Below are 17,676 nucleotides of genomic sequence, written 5' to 3'. Positions count from 1 at the left end.
TGGAAGTCTGAGGGATGAATCTTGGTTTAGCAGATGCCAGGAGAACACCACCTACAGGAATCCATCGTGCCTACTGTAAAGTTTGGTGGAGGAAAGATAATAGTCTGGGGATATTTTTCAGGATTTGGTATAGACCCCATAAGTCCAATTAAAAGTAATGTTAATGCTACAGCATACAAAGACTTTTTAGTATTGTATGGTTCCAACTTTGTGGCACCAGTTTGGGGAAGACCTTTTCCTGTTCCAGTACGACTGTGTCCTGTCTTGACCTTAACACTATTGTACACCTTTGGGATGAATTGCAACACCAATTGTGAGTCACGTCTTCTCGTCTAACATCAATGCCTGAACTCACAAATGCTCTTTTGGCTAAGTGAGGGGAAAACTCCACATTAGTGCCCATGGTTTTGGAATGTGATGTCCCACAAACTTATATAGGTTTGATGGTCAGGGGTCCACATACTTTTGGTCATATAGGGTATATAATTTACTTAGCACCTGGGGAGTGATGTGATCCTAAACTGACATTTCTTCCTGTGTAATTTCAGTTCCTCATTTGGTAACTAAAGATATGCAACTGGGTTATGCCTAGTTGGATACAGTCTCAAACTACAAAACAAAAATACTCATTTATACTTATTTTAACTCTGCTTCCTCTTATGTGTATATATGTTTTCTATTGTCCTACTGGTGCCACCAAACACTACATTTACCTGGAAACAGGTGAGTAAACCTGCCAGCAGGAAGTATAAAAAGTTTTTATTTGCATTGAGTCTTCAAATCATTTTTATATTATTTAGGAATTCATCAGAGAAGCAATGAAGTCAGACAGGGAAAGATCAAAGTATTACTGATCATGAACAAAATGTATTCAATAAAAAAGTAATAACTGGGATTGTAATGGGCTGAAATAGGTACTATTATAAATAAATAGGGGAATCATACAGACAAAACAACATTATGTGTGTAGAAATTGTTAGAATCTATCATTCCCAGTCCCAGGCTACGTCTTAACCAAAGTGAACAAAGACATTAAAACTATAGAATACATTTTAAGTAAATTCTTTGGTGCTTTTCCTTTTATTCTTGATCTTGCTTTACGCAGAAAGGGAAGTTCTCATGAGAAACAAAATAAAGAACTCAAAGAAAACATTGCTTCAATTTGAAGGAACAGGCAAGCTAATAAAAGCATTTTTGTATATCTAGGTTTCTGAATCAAATCTCCTGGTCACCAGTAGTAATGCACTACGTGTCTGGAGCATACATGTCCATAACGGCTGGGGTGTAGGTGGAACATCTATTGTCCCTATACATAAACCATCATACCTAGGAACAATTTAATCATTAAACAGCAGGAAATACATTTTACCGCAGGAAAATAGGCAGGCTGAATGGCTCTTATCTAACATCAAATTCTTTATTTCTATGTGAAAGAGAAATATGATATTTGAGTCTCTATTGTCAATGTCCCTCCACCCTCAAACAATAAAATAAGGTGGAATGGGATACATTACTCTAGTGTATATAATCTGAGTTCTGTGTTCTAAATGGCTCAGGGCCAGGTAAACAATTTAGCACTGAATTTGAATGCATTACTTTCTTCTTCGATCTGATGATACATAAAAAAAAGTGCTCCCGGTTGTGTTTATATAATGTCGCAGGTGCGTTTATAATGCCCCAACTATGCTCGCAATGTCATTTTACTTGAGATTGAATCTAGCCCTTCTAGTTGATGTATATTCAACATATATTAGTAACCTGCCCTGATTGTTAAAGCAGATATTTTTCTTTCCACAAATAACCCAATGAACTGTGTTTAGAGATTAAAACTATATAATATATAAATCTACTAAATCACACCTTATGATTGTACCACATCAATGGTATCTAAAATTCCTTATCCCAGGATTATTATTCTTCACTATTAAGTTACCCTGAGTCAGCCAAAAAATGTGGGAACCAGGGTTTTTTTTTCTTTTTGTTGGCATGAAACGTGGTTTTACATGGTCTCTGTTTTTTTTTCTTTCAAACCACTTCTTAAGATGTGAGGAGGACACTATGAGGGTGAAACTACTTAAAAAAAACTTTACCAATTAAAAAAAAAAAATTCAATCTATGCTGCAGTACAGTTCAAATATTATTTGCTAGTTAAGTTATTGTAGTTTTAACTGCCGCAATCACCAACAGGGCTGAGTAGTTCTGTTTCAGACTTGGTATCCACATCCCTAACATCAACCGGAAGAACATTTGGCTTCTAAACAGTGTTTTGCCCTGATGGACCCTTGTGTTGTGATTTAGACCCTTTTAAATCTCATGAGAATACAACTATGTTATCTTGTTGTCCAGAACACACTGTTACCAGAATGTTTCAAGTTCATTGTCTTCTGTGTCAATGTCACAACCATCTGCTCCCTCTCAGCTGAATGCAGAGAGGATTTAAATACACAAGCTTATGTTTAGTATCTTTTGTCTTGAGAAAAGTCTCAGTAGAAACCTAAACAATAGCAATGCATTGTTTGATTCAACAGTCGAATGCTTCTGATTCCATACAATTATTCAGAAGAATCACTTTCAGTTTTTAGGGGTTTTTTTGATAATTTTTCATTCCTGCTTTTAGCAGTGGCAACAAACAAAGTCACAGATGGATCAGTTTGAATTTGTGTTGAGAAACAAGTTTATAATTTACTGGGTTTAGGCTGTTATTAGTAAACCTGTACATTTTGAACTGTGGGAAAGCTCATAATTGTGGCTATAATCCTACCTGGATTATGTTCTCAAATTGGCCAATTTTATAACATGCTAGCATAATCTTTTCTGTTTTAATTTAAACTGGTTATTTTTTGGTTAAAAAAAAAAAAATTGTCTACATTTTGTGTGTATGTTCTCGCTGTGCAGTGTTTCTTTGAATTATAGTTTGTAGCACAAATTAAAACTGAAAATTATATTAAAAGTACAGATGAGCATTTTTCCTTGTTCGTTACCTAAAGGAACACTAATTGAAAAATTAAAAGCATCGGTTTTATTAAATTAATGTAATGACTCCAAAAGCTATTTAGGTAAATGTTCATTTTCAAGTTTCAATACTGTTCTCTATATAAACAGAATCTTGTGCGTGGCATTATTGCTCCTACACACACAAATGCTGCATCACTAGAGGAAAGATCACCAAGTCTGTAATATCTGGAGAACATATGCAGTTTTTTTCTTTTTTCATATTAAATTTTTATTCAGCAACATATAGTTCAAAAGTCAGTCACATTTTCATAAAAATACAATATATCAATATCACAAATATCATTTCAAATTTTCTTAACATTAGTAACATATCCGTTTTTTTCACCACTTCTCTGGTTGAGTGTGTAATACTTCATATAGGTGGGTTCATATTGGATGGCTTGGATGAATTTTGGGATTTTTATTTTCCCTCTCAAGGTCCCCATAAGGCTGTCATTGTTTGCAGCCTTTCAACTGAGTTCTGGCTAAGTAAATTCAAATACATCACTTTATATCAAAGATTTGCAGCTTTCTTTCCTTCTCGGTTATTACGGATGGCCAAGCTATTGGCCTGTATATGAGCACAAGGGTCTTGAAAGGACAGCTTTTGCAGCTCATTTACTTTTATCACAGCATGCAAGAAAACAGTATTGATGGCAAAAAGTCAAAGTGAAATTACTTGAAGAGCCTCAAACAGAGAGAACATCACAAAACAAATCTTCCAATCCATTGGTGATGTGCTAATTGAATATCCAGTAATGCGCTCATGGCTTCAATCAGTAGAGGTGGTGGTCAGTATTCAAACCCTGCAAGAACTTCAGAATAGGCTGGGAATACTTGCAAAGCCACAACCTGTCTAGAGCTACACTAGGTCTGTACCACTCCAGGAGAAAACCCCTTACTGTACAATACTGAGGAATATGATGACTGTGTATAAAACATATACATAATAATAATAACATCCACTTCTCAACCTCTCTGTCATCAAATTTTGCTGATGTTCGTCAACTTACACAAAATGGTTGAAAAATTCAGAGCATATTCTCCATGGAGAACTAAAAAAAAATCCACAGTAGAATTCAGTAACCCATTGATGTATGTGGCCACCGATGTAAGAGATCTTCTCCGAGTGCCTCTAAATGTCTGCTTTATGTACATCTGTTTGTTTTTTTTTTTAGGTATATAAGTTGACGTCCCCAATGGTGCTGACTCCTCCAAGCTACCAGCAGCTCTAAATAGCTGGCTTGTAGCATCCACTCTTTTCTTGTTCAAAGATCTTGAGACAAAAGATCTTTCCAGCATGAAGAACTTCCAACTACCTAGTGGTGACAGTGATCAAAAATGGAACCCGCTGATCTTCATTGTTTTGTCCTCTGGGAAGAACTTTTCTAGTCTGCAATCAAGCAGAAGCTCAAGAAGTCCTCTGGGCATGGGGTTAAGCGTGTTTTTTCATTGTTTATAATCTAGCCCACTTTCTGCAATGTCTGGAGTATCATTTTGATGTGTTCTGGCAGAATAGTTCTGATATCAGCCAGTCGTTCAAAAATGGGACAATTATGTTGACTATTGTTCTTAAATAGGCTAAAACCAATACCAAAATCTTTATAAAGACAGAAGGGTAGTGCTTGGAATTAATGATGTATAGACATTCTAGTTGTGGCCAAGGGTAACTATAGGAACCTCTGATGTGCTGTCCAAATGGATACATGCAGGTAAGCATATTTTAAGTCTGGAGAATTGTCTTAAATAACAGAACATCCAACCTAGACTTATTTTTGAAATTGACCCACTGGATGAAGTTGTTGAAGAACTCAGTCCACAATAACCAGCAATCCCCCTGAAGGAGAGTGGAATATGTTTCTTTGCCCAGTTCTGTTAAGGACACCAGTACCTAGTTGGTGGAGGGGGTGACAATAATTATTTTGACCAAACTGAATAATTTTATAGACCCAAGGGTCTGGTACTATATTCAGCAACCATACAAAGAAGTGGAGAATAACTCACAATGGTCACAACGTGGCATTAGAACCTAACGGACGTTGAATAGGATTCTGTCTGCTTCTCTGCCTTGTCCCTTCCAGGTGTTTTTCATTTGAGGAGGTATGGCATAATTTTTACCAGAAAAGGAAAGCCGGCAATGTTTCAGGGCCTGCTCTTTCTGGGATAGTTAAATTTATCCCTAGCTGCCTCCTCCAGCAGTTCTGCCAGAAAGAGCACCTGGCCAACAAGATACTGCTACATAATGTTCTTTGTTTTTTTTGATGCACTGCATGTTGATCATGTGCTTAACCAAAAAAAATAGCTCTTCTAATCAAGACAGCAAGGTCAGTGTGCTTTCTGATATCTTCCTACTGGTCTTACACACTGTGGGAGTGCTTGTGAGTGCTGCATATTGCTATGAAATAAGAAATTTGTCTTATTTGTCCATTATATCTGAACATAGCATTGATGCTTAATACCTTCCGCTTTCGCCTTCAGTTACCATTTCTTCTCATCTCCCCGGTACAATCCTGTAAGCAATGTCAAATAATATTTGTTGGTTTGCATTTCAGCTGTGTTTACTTTGATCTTTTGTGATGGGAACAGGTGTATCATATAAGGAAGCTGAAACATCAGTGTATAGTATTTTCTCTGGAGTCTTTTCAAAACGGATTCTTTGTGTAATTAGCTGAGTGTGTACCTTTGTATGTAGGGGTAACCAGGGCTGGACTCTGGATTTGGCAATTTAAGGCCAGTGGCCAATAAATTATATACATAGCCCAAACTAGGATCCTACTTCAACATTCTAGGGAAATAAAGATGCCATCTACACTAAGCAGAACACTATAACTTCTCTGTATCACATGGTCTCTATTGCCTCCAAAAACCTTCATTGTTACCATGTGTACTACAGGCATAGTGGTGAAAAGGCACTATGTGAAATGGAGGTCACAGCAGATTACTTTGTCAGACATATTATTAAATGAGCAAAAAGGAGAGGGATCATTTCTGAATGTTTCCCAAGGTTCGGCATGTGGTAGCCACATACAATGATGGTTAAGAAGAGCTGTCTATGGCAATCCCCTGGGAGTAATATGCATAATATAGGTGTTACTCTGATTGGCAGCCATCCTGCAAAGGCTTCAAGTGATTGGTATAACATGGGGAAGGCAATTGGTCATTTTTTGAAGAAGTAACTCTCCTCTATTGGCTTATCCTCACGCCAGGGGTGGGTACTAACTTTAATCGGTCCCTCTGTATAACCCTTTGGTTGTGTTATCTGCTGGTTTCATTGCCTTGCACCGAATACACAGTTAGTCTTTTTATCCCCCTTGACTATATCTCAGCAAGTTCTTGGTGGGTTACAGACTCACAAAAAGCTATATAACTTCCACACAGAAGCAGACAGGAGGCAATAGCAGAGCTTCCCTGGGACCCAGGAGGAGGGATACCCGGTGAGGACTGGTCAGGGTTCCTGTATAATACCTGGATAAACTTGGGAATGTATTATCCCCTCAATGATGACAAGCTGTCCAGGCCCAGAGGCAGCAAAGCAGCCTCAAATCATGATGCTCCCTCCACCATTGGGATGTTTTCACGTGGATATAGGGTGCCCTTTTTACACCATACGTAGTGCTGCGAGTTCTTCCCAAACAATTCAACCTTAGTTTCATCAGTCACAGTAGTTGTGTGGAGTGTTGAGGTGCTCTTGGCAATCTTCAGGCGGGCAGCCATATTAAATTGGAGAGCAGCAGCTTCTTCTGTGTCCACACCTTTGTGGACTCCAGGCTTGTTACCTCACATACTTTTTCCAACCCACACTTTAAATGTTTCAATGCTGTCTTCAATATGGACAAGAACAATGTGATAATGTGTTATTAGTTACAACAGTGTTTATTCATTATTCTGACTTAGATGAAGACTATATCATATTTGAATACAGATTTATACATAAATGCTGGTAATCCAGGTTTGCTTACTTTGTCTTGGCACCGTACATGCTGATGAAAATAGAATTTATGTTTTCTCTCCTGACCTCTCTTCTAACTTCACTTACCAACCGTCTTTCTGGAAATGAATGGATGGTGTCCCATTATCTGAATCTCAACATCACCATGACTGAGCTTCTGTCCACATTTCCTAACATCTCAATCACTGTTAAGAATTCCACAGCAGACAATGTTCGCAGCCTTGGTGCCCGGCGCACTTAGCTCTGCTCTCTCCTCCATATCCAGTCTTCCTTTCATCACACAAAAAAACAACTAACCCATTCCGTTGTGGTATCGCGTGTGATCTCTGGAATCCCCTATCCTTGTTTGTCAGATTCTCTCTCACCTACTATAACATTAAATGTTCGCTAAAAACCTACCTGCTTGGAGAAATACAGCCTACCCGACTAATACCCTCAACCTGCATCCTAAAGAAGCCATCCATCATCCCCACCTGCAAGATTATTTCTTGCAACTACCACAGTATCCTCAACCAAGCAGTGCTCTACTATCTCATTATCCACCCAATTGATTGTAAGCTTGCAAGACTAGCGCTTTCTTGTTTCTATGCCAGTACATCTTAATGTATGTTAAGTCACTGTCGATTTTAAATTGCCTTTTACTATCTTGACTCTTTCCGATTGTAACCGTGCTAAGGAATCAGCAGGCGCTATATAAAGAAATTCCTCTGAAGGGTAGCTGGAATCACATTTGGGTGACTGTGGCTTCCAGAACAGTTTTCACATACTACAGGGCTGCACTTTACCTGTGTCGGTCATGTGAAAATTGTGTACCGGAAAACATGGCTGCTGCGGTCACCCTACATAAAAAGCATATACCTACCACAAACTATAAACATACCAACAATACTGAGCAAGACAGAAAGTCTGCACTAATGACGGCCTTTAGTCATTAATGCCCTTTCCAGCTACTCTGCGCAGCCCCCTCCCTGTGGAGTTATTTTCTCGCTACAGGCGGAAGCGCCGTATGAGTAAAACTTCGGTACGGATTGTGCGTCTCGCCAACTGTATTGTTAAGCGCTACACGAATAGCGCGACCCGCAGCACGCTCCCTGCAGACAGTCATTCGCTCCCGCCCCTCTCTAGAATCAGAGCTCTGTGATTGGCTCACGCTAGGTCTCTGTTCTCACTGTCCAGCTGTGATTGGCTGAAATTTGGCTCCAAAGCGGTATTTCCCCTCTTGTCCCCGGACGCGGAGAGAAAGGCGGATAAACGATCCGCGCCATGTTTATACGGCTGGTGAGGCGCGCTGCTGTGTGCTATATAAACCGATACCGGGGAGCTCCACGGTTAACCGCTGACTGTCGCAGTGTGCTATTCAGTCTCTATGCCGATAATACACAAACTATACAATAAATAGCTAGGGCACCCTGTTTCTGGCGAGGTTTTTCTTTTTATATCACTTTGGCCATGCCTTATAAATGTGGGCAAACGAGTCACCCTGTAGCGCTGTGTGCAGTAAGGTACACCGCAGTCCTGGAGTTCTTTAAGAACCGGTTGCTGGCTGTGTTCTCCCCAGCTGCGGGTTGGTGGTGATACTGTGGCCCGTTCACCGTCGAGTAGGCCCATCGTTATATTTATCAGGATATAAAAATCCCTGACTGCGGTACAACGCATTGCAACCTATCCCGCTCTCAATGCGCTATAGACATATCTGCCAATGTAAATGCGTCTCCCGCGAGCTAATGTAATTCACTCACAAATATAAATCAACACCCAGCGGCCGGGCATTGTGAGGAGAACAAGGGATACACAAAGGCTGGCGCTGAACGGGTTGAAGAAAATGGAGGTGAGATGGGGTCAGGGGTGTTCGTGACCCCCTCCCCCTCCGTGAGAGTGTCCTATCTGATAGACAATAGATTTCCAGCGGTAAGAGACATACACGGGGCACTCTAAAGAGACCGCATCCGTGTGCCAGGTACACCGTGTGACGCGAATAGGTGCTAAGAAAAGAGCGAGGAGGAGCAGACATCAGCCCTGAAAAACGATATAGGGAGGAAGGGAAAGAGACAGCCCGCTCTGTGGTCAGATAGAGGCGAAACGTGACGCCTCAGGAAGTGCAGGCAGTAGAGACAGACCTCCAGAGAGGGGGGAGGGGAGTGCGTGCGCGACTGGCAGCAATACTAGGGGAGGAGACAGACTTGCCCGACCAGGCTGTGTGTGTGCAGGGTGCGGCTTTCCAGTGCGACAGTATACCCCCACCTTGGCACCCTGTGACCCCCAGCGACACCCTGGGGCCCTAAGAGAGCCTGGCTCTGGGTACTGCAAGCTTTTGGCCGTCTGTCCGGGAGGGAGGACAGTAGATCGCCCTCCCCGCATACAGCGCAGGATACTTTCCCTCCCCGCATACAGCGCAGGATACTTTTTCCTCCCCGGACTTAATCTTCAGATCTGGTGTTTGTAAAGAATTTTAGGCGATCGCTCAGCCAGTGGGAAAGCAGCCGACAGAACGCGCCGGACAGGAGGGGAACTTCGGCTCGTTTCCACTGGAACTTGTACAATCCGTTTTTTTGTCTGATCCTTTTCCCTTTTGGTCCTCTCTAATCCCCCCACCCCCCGAGCTCCATCCCGCAGACCTCGCCGGGGAAAGGATCAACTTATTTATTGTAAAAAGGGAAAAAAACACAGAATACCCGCTGGAGTTTATACGGGAAAATGCCGCCGGCAGCGAAGTGAGTGAGGACGGAGTGAGAGCTCTCAGTAAGGTAAGGAGTGGATCGAGCCATTGGGACTCGGCTGTGGAGGTCTCTGCAGTCTGCGATGTGAAACACCTCTGAGTGGATGTTATGCCATAAACCGGGTTATTAGCCAATTATGTTAACGAGCATTTATTGGTCTGATGAATGGAGTGAAGATTGCTTTGCTGTGGAGTTTGGGGTCAGTGAGTGGGCAGCCGCCTCTGATCTGCTGTCATGATCTGTGAAGGGGTTTGTCTGGGGCAGACACAGCAGCTACTCCACCAGCATTGCTGCGGAACAGGCGATGGTGGAATCTCCCAGAATGTTATTTCTCGCAGGTAGCCCCGTTATTCCGGCCCCAGTGCCGTGCCTCAGATGCTTTGTGGCTGAATTAACGTTGCTTAGCAGTTTTGAGACGCGAGCGGCGGACGCATCGCGTTTCCCGTGCAACGCGCCGTGGCGTTAAGGTGTTGCACTTTTTGCAATCTGATTGGATGCGGAGAAGTTGCTCTGTTTCTAAGCAGCAGCCGGCCAAATTAAGCGATTAGAAACGTCGAGTGGCGATGGCCGCATTGTACTGCTACAATGTTTCTAGTCCTTTGGAATATTGTCCGGCGTAGTATTCCTTGGAACGTTTCTACGTAAATACTGCTGCGTCCGTTAACTGTTTGTTTTAAAGGCAGCATCCTTGCCTACCTTGTCATCTCGGTGATAAATCTGTTGTATCGGTGAATGTGAAGTCACAGATTCCACAGGATTACCTGAAATTTTCCTTTCTAAATAGCAGCGTTCTAGGTCTCTTCGTTATCGCAGCCGGGTCCATACGTTTCTTCTACGTGTGCTTTCATAGCATTTATTCGTTATTATACGCTATCCTCTTTATCCGATGAGACAATGGGAGGCTGAATTTTTCATTTATTTGTATTGTTTGATTCTCGGTTCCTGGGGAAGCTTTTTTATGGCTCAGATATAGCCGCCGAGGCCAATGTGTGAATGTAAAGCCCCGCTTTCTTTCTGTCTTTGTGTCGAATTGCTTTCCACCAACTTTATCCGCAGAGGGGGCCGGTGCGGTGCTCCTGGGATTTACTTCTGATTTTTTTCTTAAACAGTGGAGCTCTTTGTTCGTTCCAAAGCTCGCACGTCGCGGCGGCTCGGACATCCTATACATCTACTGACAGGAGCAGAATAAACGTTTTCGCATCAACAAACCATTTCTCTCTTTTTCCGCAACATGTCTTACTGGATTTTTTGAGTTGCTGTAAAGGATTGTATTGCCAACGTAACCGCTGTTCACAAAGACCCATCTGTGTTAAAGTAAACTTGTAACTTATAAAGTACCCCCCTCCCCGAAGCCCACAACAATGCTTCTCAAACCATTGCAGTGGGACCCCCAAACAGGTGAAGATATGACGGAAAAGTTCCTTTCTATGCGGTCAAACTCTTAATACTTTTACTCTTTGATGTTTATTTGCCATAGAGAGCATCGGCATGAGAGTTTGTGAGCGAAATATATATATATATTAAACGGCTAACCTCTGCGAGATTCTGCTGTGGTGGGAGCTGGCTGGCCCTGTATGATGTTAAGCAGTGAGTTATTCAATTTCCTTATAAGTTGAATTATACATTATACAGGGCCAGTCCAGGCCTTCTGTGAAGAAACTTGCCGGTGTTGGATCTTTGTAATGACTAGTGAAGTAAGATGGCTAAAACCTCAACCCTCCTGTCATTTCTCCATTTAGCGAACAAACCCCGATACTCAAAAGAATCTTGCTAAGTTCTCACTGCCGGGGGTTATGGTTTCAGAGCCTCGGCTGCCCTGTTCATTACGGAGGTGAAACCTGCGGTGAGGTTTTGGAAACAAGGACATTTCTAGCTGTAACATAATTTCAGAAGGGCTTTCTGATGAACGATTGTCCTCTTAAACCTTGATTAGCGAACACAGGAGTGATGGGAGTGATAAAGGAGTGATGGGAGTGAAAAAGACCTCTGTAGGCCTATGAAGAAATTTAATTAAAAATCAGCCGTTTCCAGCTATAATAGTCATTTATAAGATTAACACCATCTGTGCTGTTTTCCTCAACCATTTCATGCTATTTTAATGGAGAACATTTACTTTTCTTTCAAAACGGGAATTTGTAAGTGTCAAGATTGTAAGCTTGCGAGCCGGGCTCTCTCTACCTGTTGTATCGATTTGTCTCAGTCTGTCAATTCCTGTCTCGTCAGACCCCTTGAGCATATGTATTGTATTAAGTGCTGCGTAAAAGATAATAGTGAACTCAAACCTTTGAATGGAGAAGCTTGCCAGTGTCGGCCCTTCATAGTGAAGCAAAGGAGCCAAAAGCACATCGCGTGTGACCTCTCCCTCTAGTGAATAAACCCCAAAATGTTTGAATTTGCTTGGAGGCTTTTATAGCATGCAGCGTGTTTAAAGATTAGTCTCTAGAGGATGGTCTGGCCTATAACTGATATTCTAAAGGCAGATCCCTTATTTATGAGACACAAATTTACGTGCTGGGAATCATTTTCTATGCCTATCCGGAGAGACTTGAATAGTTGATGGTGTCTTAAGTACTGGCTGCAACATTTGTTCCTTTTGACCGCTGTATCATGCTATTAAAGGGACAGTGCGATGTCAGCGGCAGTGCTTTCCACGCATGCGCACGGGGGTCTGAAAACGCCTCTGGCAGGGCTCTTGGCTGGGGTCGTGTGGACGGTGGGTTGAATGTATAAGAGGGGATTCTGCAGACTCCCTCTATGTATTTGCTAAGCGCAGAGACCACACAGATATTCATTAAGATGGATAAGATGGCTAGGGTGACCCTTTAAATACTGCATTGCCCCCCCCCCCCGCTTTAGAATTGGATCTCAAAACATTTGTTACAACAGAATGGAAAACAATAAACCTCTTCCTGCTTTAACCTTTCATAGAAGGCCGTGTTCTTGCCGGCAGTCATCGTTTATACGATGGTTAAGACTTTTGATGCTCGGCAGTGTTTGTAATTCGTTTGCGCTCCCAGGTAGGAACGTTCACATTCTTGGAACTCGGCGAGTTGGAACAGAAAGTGCCGCTCGTAAACTGATGCATATTCACGGTATTAATATCTTATATTGCTTGCGTTTCTAAGTAATAAGAAAAGTTACCATCAGATACGTAAATTTTCTGCTTAAATACCGTGTAATTGGGAATAACGCCAGCAGGCCATAGTATAGCTGCTTGCGTTGGCTTCTGTTTGTTACGTGATGGTTGTTTGTGTGGGTTTTGTGTGTTGAGTACACGGCGTGTCTGCTGCATCTCCTAGCTTTATTTTGCTTTGTCTGTCGGAGTTTCGGTTGTTTTAGAGGCGCGTTGCAGGAGACGTGGCCCGCGCCAGCGATATCGAAGGCTTTACTCGTCTGTAAATGAAAAACGAAACCTCGGAGCCGTCCCCGAGTGTCCCCGGGCGAGTTTCTGGGTGTGCTCCGGCATCGGAGGAGAAGCCATGAACTATTTACTTATCCAAACAGGCATTGAGAGGTTTGTCTGACGCGGCGAGTTCTACGCGGAGCAAAGAAAACCGAGTATAACCCGGAACCAAACGCGTCCATTCGCAGGAACCCGGCCAAGAGGACTCCGGTGCGCGTTATGTCTTGGTTGGTGTTTTAAAGAGGAGACAAACCAAGTGTATGGAGTTTGTGTAATAAAAAGCTTTTATACGTGTAATTTAACCTGCGTTACTGTCTTACTACTCGAGAATGACGCAGGTTGAGGCTTCCATCGGTTCTTTTTGTGGCGTTTAGGTTTGGGTCCGCTCCCTCCGGTTACTGAGAAGTCCATGTAATGCGAGTTGCGTTTTTGCATGTCGGTGTGTCGGAGCCGGTCATGCGTGTGCTTCCATGGCGATGTTGTTAGCTGCTGGATCTATATAGTTTGTGGGAATGAGGATGTGAAACATCGTTGCTTGCGTGAGATTCGAGCGGAGTGCATGTAGAGGAGGCTTCATTTGATGGAGGCCTTCGGCTCTTTGGACAAACAAGTGATATTCTCATGGAAAACCCGACGGCGCTCCAGGCTACGCAGCCAGTCTGTCGTTTATAGAGGTATAAGAGAACTACAGCGAGATATTCTATTAAACTAGAATAAGGAACGTCGCACGCTAACAGAATCTCTTTCCTATCCTCATCCTCTGTCTTCTGTCAATGTAGATTTCTTTTTGGCGGTGTCTCTAAAGCTGCTGTTCCATTTAGACAAAACGGTTATTGTGCTTCGTAGCACGTCTATCAGATAAACCCCATAGCAGCTTTTTCATTTTGCTCTTCATTTCGTGTATATATATATGGTATATACACACACACACACTGCTGTTGAAAAGTTTAGGGTCACTCAGCTGTTTTCATGGAAAACTAGGGCATTTCTAGCTGTAACATCATTTACAAAGAGGGTTTCTAATGATCAATTAGCCTTTTAAACTTAAACTTGGATTAGTGTTACAAGTGCCATTGGAACACAGGAGTGATGGGAGTGATAAAGGCCTCTGCACGCCTATGAAGATATTCCAATAAAAATTAACCAGTTCCAGCTACAACAGTCATTTATAACATTAACCCTGTCGGCGCTGTATTTCTCATAAATTTCATGTTATTTTAATGGTCAAAATTATCTTTTCTTTCAAAAACAAGCACATTTTGTAAGTGGGCGATTTGTTTACCTTTGGCACAGATGCGACATTTCAAAGCCCCCTGCAAGTTGTTTTAGGGGATTAAAGTTCAGATCGTTGGCTCTGTATGTATTAACAGAAAGCTTGACGCCTTTGTCAGCTGGTAGACTTCACGAAAAGAGGATCGCTTGTACAAAGTCACAGAACGCGGTGCGTTAGACATTTTCTGTTAAAACATTTTCATTTTAATTATTGGTTTTTAGAACTACTTATTTACACAAAGTTGTATTTGTTCCACTGTCATGTGAAGTTATTTTTAAAAGGATGTTAATGTGTGGTTGTTCTAAGATGGGTCAGTGAAGCAAACTCTTTCCCTGTGGCTCTCCGCAGTGTGGCAAACGGTGCTCCTGTACATGCGCGGCAGCAGCTGCTTCTCAACGTGTCCGTCGGCTAGGCGTGAGCGTTCATAGGGAGAAACTTAAACAATTTTATGTTGGGAAAGAAACCTGATTATACCTGTTGGCTCTACATGTGGTCGCAGAGCTGGGTTTCCGTAAATTGAACCGACGCAAAGTGCTTGTGATCGAGCGGGTATCTGCCGCGCAGGTCCTTCGATTTCCTCGGTTACCTTGAGTATAAATGTGAATATATTAACCCCTTAAGGACAATAGGGGTTTTTACTCGTAGTATATTGTGGGACAATGGCTCTTTTAACGTTTTTCAGTGTTATTGTTTAGCTGTGATTTTCTTCTTTCTCATTTCGTGCTCCCACACATATTATATATTGTTTTTTTCAGGACAAACAGGGCTTTCTTTAGATACCATTATTTTTCTCATACCATCTAATTTACTATACAAAAAATGATAAAATATGGTGATTTTTTGTTAAAAAATTACTTTCTCTCACTTTTTAAACCAAAAAACTTTTACTCATCTGCAAAAACTAATGAAAAAACCTGCTAAATAGATTCGACTATTTGTCCTGAGTTTAGAAATACCCAATGTTTTTATGTTTTTTTGCTTTTTTCTGCACGTTTTGGGGCAATAAGTACAGGTAGCGTTTTGCTATTTCAAAACAATTTTTTCCCCAAAGTTAGTCATTCTGCCCCATGTGCCATTTCGGGTATCTTTGAAGCCGGCCAATGCAATTGACCCCATCAAACCATATATATTTAAAAACTAGACACCCCAAGGTATTTGAAATGCTGATATTTTAACCCTTTCCATGAACTAATTCTACCACTAGCCTTTGTCAAACTTTACGGTAGTAATTTTTTTTTTTATTTTTTTCATACACGTTGTACTTCAGGTATAAATTTATCGCTCCTGGTATATGTCAGTGTCAAACACCCCCCCAATATGTGTTCAGTAACATCTCCTGAGCGCAGTGATACCCCACATGCAGGGGTTTGTTGGGTTATTTGGGAGGTAAAAGGCCACCTTTGTGAGGTGTGTATATTTTTGCCATTTATACATCTGGTCACTCTGTGCCCACGTCCAATACTGGGGACATCTTTGAAGCCGGCCAATTCAATTTACCCCATCAAATCATAATTTTTTAAAACTAGGCACACTATGGGCATTTATAATGCCAATATTTTAACTCTTTGCGTGTGGGATTTTTTTGGAAAGATACAGCGCTAATTGTATGTAGCGCTAATTGTGTATAAAAAAAACATACATATATACCTATTTGCACTTTTTTCGTGACTTTTTTTACATGTAACTATATATATATATATATATATATATATATATTTTTTTATTTTTTTTTTTGAAAAATTTTTTTTTTTTTAAATTTTATTTTTTTTTCATTTTTTTTTTTACAATACACTGAGGCTGTGTAGCCCCCTCTGAGGCTACACAACCTCAGTGTATAGTTAAAAAACGTCATTGCCTCAATGAAGAGGCAGGCTGGAATGGGGGGTGAGTGATTGACAGACCAGGTCACTGGTCTGTGGTTTAACCCACCGATCGCCGTGATTCACTGTGAATCACGGGGATCGGGAAGTTGTGAATCCCCCCCCCCCCCGGAGCATTGCAGGCTTGCCTCAATGAAGAGGCAGCCTGGAATGCCCCTCACCCGATTTGCATCGGGTTCGGGGGGGGGGAGGTTGACAGACCAGTGATTTCAGTCACTGGTCTGTCGTTTAACCCACCGATCGCCGTGATTCACTGTGAATCACGGCGATCGGGAGGTTGTGAAGCCCCCCCCCTGAGCATTGCAGGCTTGCCTCAATGAAGAGGCAGCCTGGAATGCCCCTCACCCGATTTGCATCGGGTTCGGGGGGGGGGAGGTTGACAGACCAGTGATTTCAGTCACTGGTCTGTCGTTTAACCCACCGATCGCCGTGATTCAAGGTGAATCACAGCGATCGGGAGGTTGTGAAGCCCCCTCTGGGGCATTGCAGGCATGCCTCAATGTAGAAGCAGCCTGGAATGCCCCTTACCCGATTTGAATCGGGCTCGGGGGGCGTGTTTAACAGATCGGTGATTTGCATCGCCGGTCTGTTGTTTCAACCGCCGATCTCCGTGAATTGCGGAGATCGGAAGGTTGCAAAACCTTTTTTTTTTGTTTGCCTGGATAGCCTCACTTGTGAGGCTTCCAGGAAAACCGCGATGCCGCCGATCGCGGCGAAAACGCCGCGGTAAACGGCAAATAACGTTACCACGTACATGTACGGGCATTGTCGTTATCGCGTTGCACGGCAACCCCGTACATGTACGTGGATTGTCGTTAAGGGGTTAAAACTGCCTATAAGCTGTTGACCTGAAAACATTGTATGAATGCGCGCATGTTTAATCATTTATGGCTCCTCATTTGTTTCTCTTTATTGGGTCGTTGTTGCACATTGGAAAGCCGCATGGTGATAAAATGTCAGCGTGTTCTTTTTTTGTAGGAGAAATCCTGTTTTTTTTGTTTTTTTTTTTAATCTTTTTAGTCCAATAATCTTTCTTTATCTCCTTTGTCATGTGATATATACTAGAACTCCAGTATATCCCCCCACCTACCTGTATAACAGCCGGCAGGAGCACCGGATGGCAAACGTGTCCCGGCGTGATTTTTAAAGAAATCCTGAATTTTAATTATTTTTTATATTTGTGGATTGAATGCAGCGCTGGATGCAGCAACATAATTAAGCTTTAAAGAAACCTGGATTTATTCCTATTGTTCCAATAAACTCTTTATGGCAGAAATAATAAAGTCCTTTCATAAATCAGATAAGGAGTCCGTGTGCTAGTAGACTGGGGTAAGATAATAGCGGGAACGTATAACTGTTAGGATATCTTTATTACATTGTATTCAGACAAAATAACACGCGATCGTAAGGGTTACTTTTGTGAGATTGCGGTTTAAATGTTTCAGTAACACACAATGAGC

At 42.0% G+C, this 17,676-nt stretch overlaps 1 protein-coding gene across 1 annotated transcript in view; it reads left to right on the top strand.

Annotated features, from left to right (window-relative positions):
• The first annotated feature begins 9,606 nt into the window (after positions 1 to 9,606).
• ERBIN (erbb2 interacting protein) overlaps positions 9,607 to 17,676 on the top strand; it is a 91,618-nt gene continuing 83,548 nt past the window's right edge. Inside the window, exon 1 of the mRNA XM_053448006.1 lies at positions 9,607 to 9,687. The gene's annotated coding sequence lies outside the window, so the exon portion shown is untranslated. The remainder of the gene's footprint in view (positions 9,688 to 17,676) is intronic.

Source organism: Spea bombifrons, chromosome 1 (genome assembly GCF_027358695.1).
Source record: "Spea bombifrons isolate aSpeBom1 chromosome 1, aSpeBom1.2.pri, whole genome shotgun sequence".
NCBI classification, from domain to species: Eukaryota; Metazoa; Chordata; class Amphibia; order Anura; family Pelobatidae; genus Spea; species Spea bombifrons.
Note: the sequence above shows the minus strand (reverse complement) of the source record. Positions and strands in the feature narration are given on the sequence as shown.